The sequence below is a fragment of the Acomys minous genome, assembly GCF_964271855.1.
Source record: "Acomys minous genome assembly, chromosome: 1".
NCBI lineage: Eukaryota > Metazoa > Chordata > Mammalia > Rodentia > Muridae > Acomys > Acomys minous.
In genome coordinates, this window is record NC_140483.1 from 138236849 (window position 1) to 138250776 (window position 13928).

The window sequence follows — 13928 nt, forward strand, 5'->3', positions numbered from 1 at the left end:
CTTGTACATGAAAAAATCAAGATATATTTTCCAAACAGAACTATTGATAAAAGAGTCTCAGAACATTAAGGAACTCTACAAAGATTATTTCCAGGTGGTTTCCAAAAGTCAGCCAAAATATGAATAGAGGGGAAAATAAGACTGTATGTAGTAAAAATTGGAAAGCATGGGTCAACATGGAATGTGAGGCCAACATACAGAAGACAGAGCTTCGGAATGCGTTCTCCCATTGGCCTCTTGGTCTTCAGATGACTATTCTGTTGTCTGAATACAGCAGCTGTCCTGTATGTCGCACAACCCTGTGCCAGCCCTGTGTCATTCCCATTATGTGTCAGCATTCTCAGCATTCTCACTGCAGACCACTAACATCCACCACTTGTGGCAATTTTTAAAAATGCCTTTAAAATTAATATCTCATTAATGTGACAGTTATCCTTATTTGAAAAAGTCTAGGCACAGTGCGAAAGCCTCACGGCATATCTGGATTAGAACGGGTCTCAGTACTTAAAGAAAATGAGTAATTGTAAGAGGCAGCTCACCACAAGACAGTTGGTTCACATTCTTACCTCTCTCCCCTTGTGACCACGCCCACTATTGGTTTCAGTCCTATCTTTACTCTCCCATCTCATGCTCAGCTCGGCAACACTCACACCTGTTAGAAGGAGCATGACCTCTGCTGGCTAGCTCTTTATCCCACAGCTTCTACGTCTTCTTACTCTGATAACCAAATGGTCGCCTTACCATTAATGCATTAAATATTCCATTCAAAATCCAAGCTCCAGAACTCATTACTTCCCGAGCCAAGGCCTGTAACGCTCCCAGCTCTGACCATCTGCTGGCTTTCTGCTACTTCCCCTGACCTGTATGAATTCTTACCCTGCACAATACTGTGTTTAATGCTGCAACTGTTGCTTTAACACAGATGATCACCGTGCAATTTCCAGTTCTTGTGTCCTCTCTGGGAATCAATCTACAAATAGAAGTCACTGGACCCCAACAAGCAGTGTCAGCTACATTAGAACATTTCCCTTTTTCTCACTATCCACAAACCGCCCTTACAGGAGAAGGGTTGGTAGTATCAAGGAAGACAGTGGTACTATTTTCAGAATTTTCTAAATGAATCCCAAATAAATATGTAAGACAGAAACATTCTACACCACAATATGCTGGGCCATTTTAAGGATCCAGAAAAAGACAAAAGGCCAGAAACTATCACTGTGAACATATCAGTCATTTTCAAATAGATATAATATGGAATGGAAAAAGAACAGAGGAAGCTACAAATTAGGGGGTAAAACTCTCCATCCCTTCAACAGCTGAAAAGAGTTCATTCTTCAACTGCCAGAGAGAAGCCAATGAATAACTCAAGAAAGGCCCATGTTACACACGAATTATAGGACTCAGGATTTCTCAGAAACCTATAACTCTAATTAGAATTGAGATAGTTGACTCTGAAAATGAGTTATGGAAATCGCTTTCTTATGAGACTTGAGTCTCAGGAAATCGAGAGTTTTAAACTATTAATTGACTCATTTTGTAAGAAAGGTATATATTTAAATCAACTTAGATTTCTCTACTGGCTCTATTTTACACACAGAGGAAAGGAGGAGGAGAAGTGGGGTACTGAGGCACATGACCTTTGACTAATTAGAGGTTGGGGAAAATTTAAGCTCTGTTTTAGCATCAAAGCTGAAGGGAGAGATGTAGCGGCTTCTCCATCTGGTGTCCTCAGACAAGAACTTTCTTCCACTTCCTTTTCCAGTTATAATCATGAAAACACACACATGTAGGCTGTCTTTACTCTTAGAAATGCACACATACAAGCATAAGCAAGCCACCCCATTTAGTCAGTCAGTCACTTGTCACCAGATATTTTTGTTAGACACTGAAGATAACAAGAACTTTCAGTGAAAGAGTACAATTCGCAGCACCATCCAGCAAGTCAGCAGCCAGACTTCCAGTTATGGGCCCAAGGACAGACACACTTTGTCGTCAAGTGGTCAATAAATCCCTACTAAAGTTAATGGCCCAGTGACTGTCACCTGACACAAGTCAGAGGCCATATAGCAGTCTGATCTAAATATATAAGCAGACTATAAGATTTTCCTCCATGATACTTAAGAGAATCCTGGGAGACTCGAGGGGGTAATGAGGGCTGAAATATGAGAAGTAACTGGGGGGAAGGAGGGACAGTATATGGACAAGAGACTCAACAGAGCAAACCACCAAGATGGAAGTCTGAGCTTGCGCACTGACCTAGCAGAAGCTCAAGGGAACCTGGAGGTAGCTGCAATAGCAAGTCAAGTTCTCAGAGCTGCTGCATTCCTGCCCCAGTCTACCCAAACCACATAACTAAACCTACCGCCTCTGCCTTGAGGCATGGGAAGTATGAAGTGTCCTTCATGGGCTTATGCGATGAAAGCTTGGTCCCCAGCTGGCAGTGCCATCAAAGGGGGAATCTATCGAAGGATGCTAACGTAACCAGTGGATTAGCCAGTCCGTGATGCATTCATAGCTGAGTGCAGACTGAGGGGAAGAAACGGTCACTAGGAGCATGGCTTTGAAGAATATAGCTTGTCATCTCTCCCTCCCTCCCTCCCTCCCTCCCCCTCTCTCTCTCTCTCTCTCTCTCTCTCTCTCTCTCTCTCTCTCTCTCCTCTCCTCTCCTCTCCCTTCCTCCTACCCTTCCTCTTTCTCTCTCTTTCTTTCTGCTATGCTGCCTGTCATGAGGTAAGCAGCCTCTTTGTCCACATAGCCCTGCCACCATGATGTTACCTTCTATGTCACCACAGGCCTATAACAACAGGTCTAGCTGGCCACAGACTTTAAACCTCACAATCTATGGGCCAAAGTAAATACAACCACTTCAAGTTGTTTTCTTGGGTATTTTGGGTTAGTAATAAAAAATGGCTAACTTCTTTTGCCAGTTCTTAAGTGACAAAATGTAGGTTTTATATTTAACAGAGCAGCAGCCTGCTGCAAAGTTTAGAAACAAAACTCCTGAAAATTAAGTCAAAATTCAATTCTGCTACAAGCACTGACATACAATCTAGTTGGTATGTGCTTCATGCGCAGACTCAGAAGGCAACCCCCACAGCCAGTCTTATGTCCATTGCTTGAATTTGCTGAGACAACACTGTTTAAGTCTGGATATCCCAGCCAGGCTGTAGCCTGAACGTTCAAATCCCCCATGTTGCTTATCCTAGCATTATGAACAGGAGCTAAGGGCAGAACGCAGGGCACCTAAGCTAGCAGGGAGACTGACAGAAGTAAAGCATAGGGCTGTACTGTAGAGTTTGTAATTGGTTTTAATCATATTTAACATCTGTTTCTCTATTTCCGCACATAATTTAGATGAAGCAGCTTAGAAGTCTCAGCAAGAATCCATACTTTACATTTATTGAAAGAGGAGCACTTTTCGGGCGATCAAATTGCTCTCTTAATTCACCCATAGTAATGCGGTAATTTGGAAAGTCGTCTTTTTACATTTTTCTTCATGAAATGTTTTTAATTGGTGGCCCTAGCTCCTGAAGCCTTCCCACCTGCCATCCTAGCACTAGGAGGATTATCAAGCAAGCGAAACTCAGATTCTTCCTTCTTTAGATGCACGCCTCTCTTCATGTGAGCTCAGACTGCACTTTGTTAAAGGAGACTCCTTCTTAGAAAGGCAAGAGCTCCCTGCCACGCCTCCACCCCACCCCAACCACCTCAACCCCCACTACCTCAACCCCCAACCCCCACCACCCCAACCCCCACCCCTACCCCCACGCGCTGCCCTCTCATCAGACTCAAAAGCAGCCTTCTCCCTTCCTTCCCTCCAGTCTTCCTGGGGGATATGAGCCTTGTAAGGGACGATTTTCACTTCCTGTCTAAATCACGGGATCCAGCCCCGCTCCTGCTGCTCTAACTGCTCCATCTATATCATAAAGATTTGTGACCTTTGGTTCAGGTCAGAGCCACATGTATGTCCTACAGGTTCCACAGAACATTAATTTTCTCTACAATCTGTATTTGTGACTTCTCTGCAAAAAAACTCAAAAGACAGGGCAGCAGTGGCCCAGTCATTGAAACTCCAAATGCTGAAGCTACGCCTACACGCCCTGGTATCCCAGCTCAAACTTGGAGAGATGGCTGGTTCAGACTGAAGACTCTGCTACCACTTTGGATGACTTTCAAGATTTTTCCAGCCTCCGTCCCGTAATATCCCACCACACCCTACAATGAGTTGGTAGTTGCCAATGTTTTGCTCTCGGCCTTCTTGCTCTGCTGCTCTCTCCAAGAGTCTATACATTCCAACCATCAACAGTAGGAGACTGAGACGACGCCTAAGCACAGCCTAGATTCCTGGATATCCACACTCGGACTCTTAGCTACTGCTGTCTACTTCTACTCAGAAGTCTCTCAGTCTAAACGTACCCCCAAAGTGACCTCATTAACTATTCTATCTTGCTCAGTCCACAGATCATCTTCTTTTTTATTAATTGGCTTTTCATCAAATTTGGACTTAGGCCACTTTATACATGTATAGAAAGCGTTGTGATTGCTCTCATCTCCTCCTGTCTTTTGTCGTCCCCCCACACACACACACTTCTGTCTCCCGCCCTTCCCTACAAGTCTCTTTCCTGCCTTCACACGTGTGTTTGTTTTGTCAGTCACTGAGTTTAGCCGGGGCTATCTCTGTGTGCACGGACTTGCAAATGTCCACCGGAGCTGGTGAGCTCAACACTTCTTTCAGAGTGTTCCTTTGTATTCTTCTCTTTCCCTTTGCATACCGGCTCTAAGCCTCAGATTACCCTTCTTTTCCCTGGTTCCTGCAGGGAAGTTGCTATGCCTGTAAAGTCATCTTCTGGAAAGCCTTCTCAGCCCACTCCCATCCCGAAACTGTGCCACCACCATTGCAGTTCACGTCATCAGCACTGCATTAGCTGCCCAGAGCCAACCCTTGAACTACTTGTTGAATCCTTATGCTACTTCTTAGCAGGATGACAACAGAACCTCCCTTCTAGAATATGTGTGCCCTCTGATTCTACTTGTTACCAAATTAACTTTCCTAAGCACACATGTGACCCAGTGAAAGCACATTTTATTTTTTTTCCCCAACTGATAACTAAATAAGAATTTCCACAAATATCTACAAATACCGCCACCCCTCCCCTCAAAAAAACTCCTAACTACTCTGTGAAGCAGGCATCATGCTCCATCACCTGGACCCCTCATCTTCCTGACAGTGTGTCATGTGTATCCATGATGCATTGAAAACCACTCTGGATCTCACCCCGCTCTGAATCTTAGAAATCTCCCAATACCTTCATATTCTTGCTAAATCTACTTCTTCCCATGGGCTATTACATTTAGCCTGATCCATTCATCCACCAGCTCCTATTCTAACCTTCCTCTTGCCATCAGACATTAACATTTACCTAATCTTCATAGTCCTAATTACCCTATGAATGTAGCACTCAAGACTCATCCCGAGGTGACTCAAAGGTCATTGCCTTGTGCTATTTATCATTTGAGTTGCCTACGTAAAATAAGGCTATGGTGGATGAAGGACTTGATCCATTAGTGACTTCATTCCACTTTATACATAGCTAAGTGCATTGTTCTCTTTTGATATATAACCTCATTTAAGTTGATGTAGTGAAAGCTTACTGTGAGGCATTTACTATTTCTGCCCTTTCAGGAATGAAAAGGCCTATACATCATATGTACATATATATGATTATGGTGATATTTGGGTATATAGATGGCCTAAGCTTTCTACCTCAATGGAGGACTTACCATGCTTCTTGCAATGTCAATTTTCTTAGGGCAAACATTGTGTCTCTTGTAACAGCTTTATGATGCCAAGTATAGCACTTAAATGTATAGTAAAAATAAAATAGGGCAGTGTTTTCTGTATACTTTTCCCCCAACAATTTTGAGTTTGAATAATAACTATACAGATACGAAATATGCCACTAACAGGATATAATCTCATTGAAGAGTTACTAGATGATAAGACTGCATTGCCGAAGATTCCAGAGCGTTCAGCTGTGAAATGATGCAAGAACTAACCTGAAGGCTTCCTCCTTACTATTTGGTTTTCACAGTGCTAAAAGGTACCATGGAGTCTGCTGAGGGAGAACCACCATCAGCAGTCTTACTCAGCTCTGGACACTGTGCGCCCACACTGTGACCTTCTAGGCAAAGTGTGCCCACTGGCACAGTCATGACACATCTATTAGTCAGAGAGACACAGGTCTGAGGCTCAGTCCACAGGAGGAGAATCATGCTGGTTACTATAAACCTGGTCAAAAACCCTTGACCAGAGATATCATAGGGCATAGGAAAGCTGTCGTTTTTTCTAATTGGACATATTGTACCTATCAAACTGACTTCTAAATATTTGTGTTTATGTCCATAGGTTAGTGACTATGTCAGAAAAGCTTCTTTTTGCGGTGGGTAGCAGTTACTGTAGAGACTCCTAACTGGTCAATGTGTTGACAATAAGTGTCACTTCTCAGTCCAGTCATGGAAGGGAAAACTCATGAGTTCTCACGCTCCTTTAAGTTAACAGACAGTTAACATTGGCCAGGAGGAAGGGACTCATGAGGCCCCACCCCATCTAAGTATCTGTAAGTAGTTACTGTTACTAGGGGACACAGCAGCATTTTCTTCAATGGTATAGCCATTGGCAAGTTGCCCATGTCTAACAGCTCAGCCGTGCTTCTGTACACAGCTCTAGTTAAACTCACTGGGTTGTAACAAAGAGGACAGGAAAGTGGAAAGGGAAATGGTCCAAATGACGAAGGATCAGCTCAGCAGGATGAGGAGGATACAAGACTGAGTAGTGGGAGATAATACAATAAAAATACATTATATATGTATAAAAATGTCATGATGGAAACCCATTATATATAACTAATGCATGCTGATAAAGAGAGTTGCATAAGGTGCATTAGTGCTTCTCAAGGAATACATTATAAAACATACACCTTGGGCTGGAAGGGTTAAAATATCCACATTCAGAACCCGCCTTTACCCTGCCCCCTTCAGAACCGCTGGATGGAAACCTTCACGGAGACTTGAGCCCTGACAAGGGAAATTTACTCTTACCAGTGTCCACTCAACCTGGAACTCCGCCTCCTTGCCTCCTTCTATTGTGCACATTTTCTTACTTAAGCTATTGACATTTGAAAGGCCCCTCTGAATAACTGATGACTTTCTGGAAATGTGCAGGACACAATTTTTGCCAAGAACAGAAGTCACATTTGGGGAGCTGCGCAGATTAGAAATTCAGTGTCAAGTCCAAATGCCTTTCAACCTGAACCCTCCATCAGATTGGGAAAAGAAGGCCAGGCCAGCTAGGACTTGGCAAGCAAACAGTCACATATAATTAGGAAGTAGTTTTAATGTAACAAGTATCATTTATTGCAATGAACAAAAAACCCACTTCTGGACTCACTGTTGCCGCCATTCCCTTTTGTGGATCATAATCAGTGTACATAATACTGCTGCGTTACAAATCTCATATGTGGCCATAAGACACAAAGGATTAAGATAATGGCTCAGTTTCCTGTGGCCTCTTACAAAAGAATCACCTATTGCTGAGAAGTCCAAACGGACAAAATTCAAAGGTACATTTTCACTAATAAAAGGAGGAAAGGGAACAAAGACTGAAAACTTGCTTCTCGTTCAGATGCTTTGGCCTCTCCAGCCCCCATTTACAAAGGACCTTCTCTTTGTCAACTGGGAGTCAGACTTCTGGTGTTCAAAGTGAAACGGCCAGTTAATTCCCAAATACAGGTAACTTGCCCATGGATTTGACGGCCACGAGGCCAAGGCTTTCCCACCTCTTCTAGGCCATACATCCCTCCAGGAATGCTGCGGAGCTCCTACACTTGCTCTCAGAATGGTTTAAGATAACATGAATTAGATTACAAAGGAAGTCAATTGCATGATAAAGATGATGTCATGAAGACTTTTTAAATTTTGAAGTATATTTACCTATGTGCCTCTTTACTGATGCATTAAATAACAAGATACACAATTTCAAAATTATGCCTGTGTAATACTTCAAGACAGCCACACCGACAGTAAATTGTGGCAAAGGCCTTGTATCATTGTCACAAATACCACTCACTACCTACCAAAGTGTGTGCATGTGTACAGAGTGTGTATAGGGGGCTGTCTACATAGATAAAGACTGAAAAAATGTCAATTTATACAAGATTAGCAGATTTATTCAAGATTAGCAAGATTAACATAATGTTTTTCCCCAATCTAGCTTCCAAACATTTTGTACTTAATTCTTAGGGGGGAAATATATGGTGTTTGTCCTTATAATAATTTCTGTCATTACACCCTTGATTTTGTGAGATGGCTCATACTCCCCTACAATTCATACTTGGGGTGTATTTGTTATTCCCTCCTCGGGCATCAAGGATTGATGGGGTGGTGGTGTTGCTCATATATACATAATTCAAGACTGTAGGCCTTTTGAGTTCACAAATTAAGCTTTGGACATAAATACATTTATTGAATATCTTCCAACTTATGGTTTGCATTGAGCCTGTATATATTTATACGATGTCTAGATTATCAGGGCTACATGTTTAGACCAGAGAACTACTTTGCAAATGCTGTAGCACTACATAAAGAGCTCTTGACCACAGACAAAGATTTAACCAGTCATTTTGCAATCAGCAGGCCCCTCAAATCATGTCTTAAGTCTAAGCTCAGGTACAAATCAGTGGACCTGCTGTGAACAAAACACCTCATCTATTAAAATAATCCTTCTAAATCATTCATGGGGTGAAATTCTTATTAGACCCCACACAGAGTCTGTGAACAATACAGGTGTATATTTTAATCAATTATTCCAAAATATCTATTGAAAAGCTCTTTTTTACTTCACATTGAGGAAAGCCAAAAGAATAGGAACAGACCTTTTCTGCTTTCAAAAATCCAATGATATAAATGTAAAAGTAGAAAGTTTTTTTTTAACATAGAAAGGCTTTATTTGAAAGGAGAGCAAGAATTTAATCAAACAAGCCAAATCCCATGTTATCATTTGACTACTCAGCCTCCTCCTCCTTCTCGGTTTTTCCTTCTCCTCTGCTGCAGCAGGGGCAGAACCAGCAACAGGAGCTGCTGAGCCAGGGGCAGCAGAAACGGCCCCAGCCCCACCAGCAGGCACACTGGAGAGCTTGCCAACACCCTGAGCAATGACATCCTCAGTGTTTTCTCCTTTCAGCTCACCGATGACCTTGTTGAGCTGGTCATCACCTGCCTCGATGCCCACACTATCTAGTATCTTCTTGATGTCTTTGGAGCTAGGACAGGAGTTGCCCCCAAGGGCAGCCAGAAGAGACAACCATTTCTGAATCACAGCCTTACTGGCTGCTCCTGAGTCCAGCTGGGAATCTTAAGTAAGGACTCTATCTTCTTAACAGGACTGCAGGGAAAAGACCACACCCAAGAAAGTGCTATTTTCCTCCCATGAACAAACTTATACAGTGGCTGTCAGTCTTCAAATATTCATTTCATTCATTGGGCTCTCAAGGCATGGCATGGAAATCGATGGTGAGGCAGGGACCCACTATCTTGACCTGATAGAGGATGATTTTAAAGAACTGAAAGGAAGCCTGATTTGGTGACCTTTCTTTGTTTGCTCCAAATGATTACCAATATTTCCTAAGTTCTTTCTGCCAAATAATTGCACAGTAAAAATGGTATTTTATCACACCTAAATTATGTTGCAAAGTTAGTGCTTTGGAAGGCAGAAAGGGAGGAGACTCATAGCCTGAATGTGAGCACCATGGCTTGAGGAAAGTTTGAATGACATCTCTATTGGCTCTTTACATTGTTTCATTATAATAAAGTGAATTTAAAATAGCACATTTCAACACATGGAGCAAAGGCACGGTTCACAGTCTCTGACAACTAGTGACTGTCTCTTTACCAGCAGAGGTGGCACTGCCAGAAACAATATCACATACACAATTTATCGTTTTCTCAGCCCAGTGGATTTCAAATGGTACATTTTTGGTTTTTTTTTTTTTTTTTTTTTTTTTTTTTTTTTTTTGGTTTTTTGAGACAAGGTTTCTCTGTGTAGCCTTGGCTGTCCTAGACTCGCTTTGTAGACCAGGCTGGCCTCGAACTCACAGCGATCCGCCTGCCTCTGCCTCCCGAGTGCTGGGATTAAAGGCGTGCGCCACCACGCCCGGCCTTTCAAATGGTACGTTTTTAGCAACTATTTCTTTTTTACTTTGGAGGACTGCTTTCGTCCCAAAATCTACATATAAAATAAGATATTATTAATATTTCATATTATACTGCTTCAAATTTACATAATCCAAATTCTTATATCATTTAACTGAATTGTAATTACTACCTAAACCACCAACACAGTCACTTAGAGCAAAGTATCCTAGTTACTCTCGAATTTGTAGACTCAACTATGGGGAGCTATTAGGAGCTTCTGGGGAGGTAGCATTAAAAGTCTGTACAACATTTTGACCAATTTTTTTTTTATCTCATTTGAGTATTATAATCACCATGTTCAGAAGGTAGTGAGGCTAAAATATTTCCTCATTTGAATAAATTGAGGCTTACCATACTTTGTTCAAATGGAGCCAGGACAAAAACTCCGAGTCTGAATTTAAATCTGGAAGACTTTCCCATCAACAATGAAAGCTATCAGGCGAGGAGACATATCACTAACTGATAGATGAAAAACAACTGCTGTAGTTACTTGAAAAGGGACTATAATGTATAGCCATCAGGAACATCTTTCAGAGCAAAGAAACTGAAAGTGCCTGAGTCAACTCATGTCTTTTAGGGGACTGGACAGAATTATTGAAGGGCACAAATTGATTCCAAAGAATTATATTCACCAGAGGAAGAACAACACACTGAGAAAGGGAGTGAGTGGGAAATAATTTAGTAGTTTCTAGTCGTTCAAAAGAGCCCGTTATTGACAGGCAGTGCAGATGGGGTTGGAACACAAGGCCAAGTGTAGCTGGTGCTGCCAGGTAGGCGGGCCTGGGATGCTTGCTGCAGGGATGGTGTGCTTTTATGGAAAGGCCAGACTGGCTCAAAATACTGTCTGTGCCGCTTAAGGCGGGCAGCAAGCTTCTTAGCCTTTGGAGTTCCAACATGCACACCTGAATCTGGGCAGCAGCCTTGCCTGGTCCAAGGAAACTGGATGAGCAAGCAAGAAAGCATTCTCTGGGAGTTTCTGGGCCTTCCCAGACACACTGAGCTGCTCTGAAGGGTGAGGCACAGCTGCAGCAGGGGAAGGAAACTGTGATGGCAGGTTCCCGTGGGTACTTCACCAAAGGGCAAGAGAAATCTAAACTCCTGCCCCCGTATATTCCTAATAAAACCTTCCTGATGCTCCCTCGGTCGTGAAGTTAGCCTACGATCGATGAGAAGGTCGTGCAAATAGTATAGAATGTGATCAAAGTAGACATAGGCATCCTCCCGTTTTGTTCTCTGATCACCTTCCCCAGAATAACCACTGCCACGCCTCTTCCTTGGGACAACTGTCAGAAGCAGCATTATGCAGCGAGGGGATGGGTGTCCCTCCTCAGTGCCTTCTGAAGGATGATGCACTCCCGGCTCCGGATCTGGGCTCTGGGCTGTGGCACAGTGTGAGTGCTAGCATTGCCTAGAAGTTCCCTGAGCCTTGCGTTTGTCTCCCTGACTTTACTCAGAGAGAACCTGGAGCCTGCACTTTCCGTTTCTGACTAAGAAGATGAATGGCTTGCTGTCTTCCTACTGATTTAGCTGCTTCAGGCAGCCTGAGGGATGTGGCCCTTTTCCCTCACGGGCCCTAGCGTGTCAGAGCCTGAGGAGCCTTTGCCAGCCTGGGGTTGCAGCCTTGTAAATCTGCCCTGTGCAATGGCATGTGAAGAGAGGGACTTGAGAGAGAGAGAGAGAGAGAGAGAGAGAGAGAGAGAGAGAGAGAGAGAGAGAGAGAGAGAGCAGTCCACTGTGCCAGGGGTGCACTCAACTCCTGATTTATAAATCACTTCCTAGGAAAACAGGTGCAGAGCCCAGGTTTGCAAATCAAGTTATTTTATTCAAGACTCACCAGCATGATTTCCAAATTTGTTTTAGGACTTGTAAATCTATATTAGCATTTGTGAACTCATTTAAGGATATGGAAATTAATTTTTGGACTTATAAGGTACTAAAAAAAAAACCAGTTTGGCTACAACTAGCATTAATAAAAGAGAGACTTGTAAATCAAAACAGGCTGCTAAGATTTGGCTGGCAGGCCCACAAATTAAGTTCTGGAGTTATAACTTGAGGTGAGTACAGATTTATAAAGCCAATTTGTGAATCATCAGAAAGTATATGATTTTCATTCTGGTTTGAAATATTATAGAGCAGCATCAGCGGTGATACCCTATTTATAAGCTAAATATTTCAAAGCAATGCTAATAATCTACTTGACTTTAAAGGATTTGATTTATGGAGCCAAAATAAAGTTTTTGCTAGAAAATCTATGAGGTGGCGTGTGTTTGTGTTCAGCCTCCGCTGAGAGAACAGCGTAGGCCAGGTGCGATTGTTAATTTTGTGTTAACTTGAAGCCTAAAGGGGTCCTGGGTAGATGATAAAACAGTATCCGGGGTTAGGCTATGCGAGTGTTTCTAGGGGAGAAAATGATTATGTGACGCAACAGCCTGAGTAAGGAACATATCCTTATCCACATAGGCAGACAGCACCCCAGCCATCACCCAGGGAACAGTGAGTTCTCTCTCTGCTGCAGCTGAGCATCCAGGCGATCCTTGGACACCATCCGGATGATCCTTGGACATCATCATAGCCTCAAGTTCTCCCGTGTCTTAGTTAGGGTTACTATTGCTACAATGAAACACCATGACCAAAAAAGCAAGACGAGAGAGAAAAGGTTTATTCGACTTACACTTCCGTATCGCTGGTCATCATCAAAGGAAAGTGAGGACAGAAACTCACACGGGGCAGGAGCTGGTACAGAGGCCATGAAGGGGTGCTGCTTACCGGCTTGCTCGCTTGGCTTTGCTCAGCCTGTTTTGTTAGAAAACCCAGGACCAGAGGTAGCACCACCCACCATGGACTGAGCTCTCCCCGATAAATCGCTAATTAAGAAAATGCCTTACAGCTAGATCTTATAAAGGCCTTTTCTCAGCTGAGGTTCCCTCCTTTCAGATGACTCTAGCTTGTGTCAAGTTGACATAAAACTACATAGGACGCGGTGTCTTCAGATTCTGAGATTTATACAAATGACCCCTCCCCCACACCTCCCTATACTATTCACACTTCTCAGAACTTCAGGCTTTCCCGGATATACCGCCCACAGACTGTACCTCGTGGCACAGAAAGGCTCCATAAGCACATGAGGCAATTTCTAAAGGCACTTCCCCTGCTTTCTGCCTCCTTAGGCAGCCTCTCCCTACTTTCTCTCCTCTTGATCCTGCCTCTCTAGAGGGCTGTGATGACCACACCAGGTGTTGCATCGTAAGAACTGCATTGCATTGATTCTAAAGCTTGGGGTCACTTTGTTTGTAAACCTCAAGGTAGTTAATGAATACTCAGTCTCCACAGTACAACTGAAACAAGACACTTTGTCAGACTTTAAACGTCACGATTTGCACAGGTAGAGCAAAATGATTATTTTTATATCAGTAATTCCAAGCCAAAGAAATTTCCCCCCAGGGAAGTTTGGAGATATTTTTGCTTGTCCTATTGGAGAATAGAGCTGCTGTCCAATGGGTAGATGGCCAGGGATGCCTTCAGCCTACAGTGCACCACAAAAACCTACAACAAAGAAATGTAGGGCCGAAGTGTCAGCAGAGTAGAGATTGGGCAGCCCTTTCAGAGAGAAAGATGTAACGTGGTGAACCCACTAGGACGCCTCCCACTCTGGTCCCTTGATTCTGCCATGCAGGACAAAT

The 13928-nt window shown here is 43.1% G+C and overlaps 1 pseudogene across 1 annotated transcript; it reads right to left on the bottom strand.

Annotated features, from left to right (window-relative positions):
• Nucleotides 1–9023: 9023 nt before the first annotated feature.
• Nucleotides 9024–12997, bottom strand: LOC311606773 (large ribosomal subunit protein P2-like; annotated as a pseudogene). Its single transcript has 2 exons — nt 12920–12997; nt 9024–9400 (listed from the first exon to the last, which is right to left on the bottom strand). The product of its transcript is annotated as a large ribosomal subunit protein P2-like (transcript).
• Between the last annotated feature and the right edge of the window lie 931 nt (nt 12998–13928).